The 3781-nt window shown below is 37.2% G+C and overlaps 1 pseudogene; it reads right to left on the reverse strand.

The window, feature by feature from the left end:
- Nucleotides 1-1229: 1229 nt before the first annotated feature.
- Nucleotides 1230-2108, reverse strand: LOC101723517 (proteasome subunit alpha type-7 pseudogene; annotated as a pseudogene).
- Nucleotides 2109-3781: the final 1673 nt, after the last annotated feature.

Below are 3781 nucleotides of genomic sequence, written 5' to 3' on the forward strand. Positions count from 1 at the left end.
ATTTTTTCCTTTCCCTTTTTTCCTTTCCCCTGCCCCTCCCACTACCCCTACCTCTTTGGACCTTTTCTTCCTATTTTACATTATCGATTATTCATTCTAATTAATTAACTTTCTTAAAAAATAAGTTCTGTGATAATATTCTGGTCTTGAACTAGTATCTTGTATGCATAATTTGGCTCAATGAGATATGAATAATGGGAAGTAAAATGGTAAATTATGATAAAATTATCACTAAGTAGAAATAATATGTGATGTAAACTTTATAATTGTTTAGCAATTGTACAGATCTGTTTTTATCTTATGGTTTATTTCCATAACTCACTAATGTTCTGAAATGGATAAAAGAAATAAGTAACAAACTACAAATTTATACCATGGCTTCTGGTGGAACTTGATCTCAACAGAGCTTCCTTGAGGTGAATTCTCAGTGTAGATTTGTTGTCAATCAGACTGTCAGCCCCTCCGTCACCTTGACCACTTTCTACACTATTACTGATTTCTGGTTCCTAAAAAACTTATTTCCAGATCTCACAGGATTTAGCATAATAGGATCATAAATTTTAGTAACATGACACATATATAATTTAGATGTGCTTTGGGGAGTTTTGTACTCAGAGGAAGTATCCACATTGTAGCTTCCCCACCACAAGACTACCTGCTTTGTGTGAGGACCATTGTGGTGTACATCTTAGGGTGGAGAACTTACTCTGTATGTCTGAATTCTAGATGTGTGCTTGTAACTTTGAATGTGGACTACTGAACCTCTGTTAATGGATTCTGAGAAAGATACCTCATTGGATTAAATGACAGGGTAACCCCTAAGATTCAGTGGGAAATACTAGCTACCAGATGATTTCAAAGACATCCACTTAAGAAGCAAAAATAGTATCCTCCTAAAAAAGTTAAACAATAGCCATTCACATTACTGAGTGTGGGGAAAAATTCTATAATATGAATGGAGGGCCGAGGATTTAGCTCAGTGGTTTCGCCGCCTGCTGAGCAAGCGTAAGGACCCAAGTTCAATTCCCGGTACTAAAAAAAAAAAAAAAGAATATGAATGGAACATGGAGATTTTTTCATTTAAAATATCAAAAAAGACTGTTTCTAGATGCATATGTTGGATAAAAATGGATCTTTATTAAGAACATTTCAAAAAGCAATCATATCAATTTCTTTCTTTCTTTCTTTTTTTTTTTTAAAGGAACGAGGAAAGGTAACATGTTCTCTTCACAAGGAAAGGTTAAAAAATGTGGAAGTTTACTGGGCACTCAGCATGACAGATGGAAAAGCCCACACATGACTGGGACTCATCCATGATTGAGTTTAAAAGCCACTTCAAGCAAGTTTTCTTCACGATGCTTTCTTTTGTTTCTTCTTTTCATTTTCTTCTTTTTCTTTTTCAATTTCAGCAACATATTTCTCAATTTCTTCAGGATTTAGAATCTTGAGGGGCTGATCTCTCCTCATGACAGCAAGTTCAATGCTTTTGCCACCTGACTGGACCACTTCCAGGAGTGCCTTTATCACCAGCTTGATGGTCAGATCATCTGTCTCAATGGCTACATCGGTATAGTTCTTCTCCAGGAACTCACGCACTGACTTGGCACCCCTGCCTGTGGCATTGGCCTTCCAGGCATGGTATGTGCCAGAGGGGTCAGTTTGATAGAGTCGAGGGGTGCCATCGAAGTCGAAACCCACGATGAGGGCAGAGATGCCAAAAGGCCTGAGCCCATTGCTTTGCATATAATGCTGCTTCAGACTGGCAATGTAGCGGGTGATGTACTCCACAGTGACCGGGTCCTCCACAGTCAGGCGGTGGCTCTGGCACTCCACCCGGGCCCTATTGATGACGATCCTTGCGTCAGCAGTGAGGCCTGCAAAGACCATGCAGACGTTGTCATCCAAAGCACAGATCTTTCGCACGGTTCTTTCATCTTGTAGTTTAGCCACTGATTTCTTTTCCACACCAAGAACAACAATGTCCCTTCCTCTAACACCAACCGCGGTCGAGCCCTCTTGACGGCCTCCTGCACGTACTCCACTTGGAAGAGGTGGCCGTCGGGCGAGAAGACGGTGATGGCGCGGTAGCTCATGCCAGCGGGCACGGCCGGGCTCCGAGCGCTCTTCGGCGCCTGCGCTCAAAAGCGCTCACTCACGGCCTCCCGACCTGACGCCCCGCCCTCGCGACCACGCTCAATCATATCAATTTCTATTTCTAGGCCTCAGTCATCTAGAATTCTTAAGCATTTTAGAAATTCATGATTGGTAAGATAATGTATTTTGACTGCATCCAAAGTTGAAGATCAAAAATAAATTAACAATTATTAAATAAAGCATTGTCTCTAGTAAGAGCTGTAGGAAAACAATGCTAATATTATTAATGACTATTGAAACACATGCTTATGTTAATGAGAAAGTAATACGGCTCATGTACTGGAATGAAATTGACTGTTTTATTGTTTTAGTGTATTAGTACATGCGTGTAGTCCATATTTGCTTTCTAATCTGTTTAATCCCTTACCTTTTCTTACATGTTTCCAGTGCACAATGTTTACATTATTTGTGTGGAGTTAGTACACATACATACCATAATCCAATTTCTCTTTTTCATGCCTTATATTTTCCTTCTCTCCATCGCTTGATTCCCTTCCCCTCTACTAACAATCCATCTCCTTACTTCCTATTATCCATCTTTTATTTTGCTTTTTATTTTTGCTCTAGTTTTAACATATAAGGGAAACAATGTGATATTGAAGATTGCATGGCTGATTTATTTCACTTAACACTGTGGACTAAAAGTGCAACAATTTTCCATAAATAACTCAAGTCTATTCTTCTTTATACCACTGCAGTACTCCACGTTGTATACATACCACATTTTCTTCATCCATTTGTCTGTTGATGTACATATGGGCTACTTTCAAGATTTAGCTCTTATGAATTAGGCTGCTATAAAAATAGGCATGCATGTATCACTGTAATATGATATCTTTAACTCTTTGAGGAAGATATCTAGAAGAGAATAGCTGGACCAAATGGGGTTTCTCATTTTAGTTTTTTGAGGAATCTCCATACTGTGGAGAGGCTGCGGGGAAAAGAAAACCATTCTACACTGTGGGTAAAAATGTAGATTGACTTTAGATATTCATTTATCCCAGCCTCATCATGGTAAGTAAATAGTCAACATACCCTCTAAGAAACTATCTAAGGTACAAGTTATAAGGCTCAAATTATAAGGCCTGTTATCAGTTGTTATAAGTTATAAGGCCTGTTAGTAGAGCATATTAAAAAGTAGCTCTTGGATCACTGCTATAGAATAATACATTTATAAAACACTTGAAATAAATGGTATTATCAATAGCAATCTATGAGATGTTGAATTGTTTTATTTTACTGAATTGTATTTTAAAAAGAATAGGAATATTTCGTATTGATGCTTTTATTTAAACAGAATTTATTTGTTCTGGCATTACATGGAACTAGATTGCTTTTTGAAATAATATGAGATGTGCATGAATTGTTTGACAATCATTCATTGTTCACTAAAAAACATTAAAAGATCAAATGAATTTTAGGCAATTCCTTAGCAAATAAATATAAAATTAAAACTGATTAATAGTTGTGATCAGAAATATTTACCTTACTTGTGAAATCATGTAAAAGCTGTGGAGAACATGATGGATAGAATTGGAATTATTACATTAATTATATAGTGAAAACTGACACTGACTCAAAAAATAGTGCATTATATTATCAGTTCAATATAAGTCACAGCCAAATC

This window comes from Heterocephalus glaber, unplaced genomic scaffold (genome assembly GCF_053883595.1).
Source record: "Heterocephalus glaber isolate CG9 unplaced genomic scaffold, H.glaber_assembly_v1.0 deba00001608, whole genome shotgun sequence".
NCBI classification, from domain to species: Eukaryota; Metazoa; Chordata; class Mammalia; order Rodentia; family Bathyergidae; genus Heterocephalus; species Heterocephalus glaber.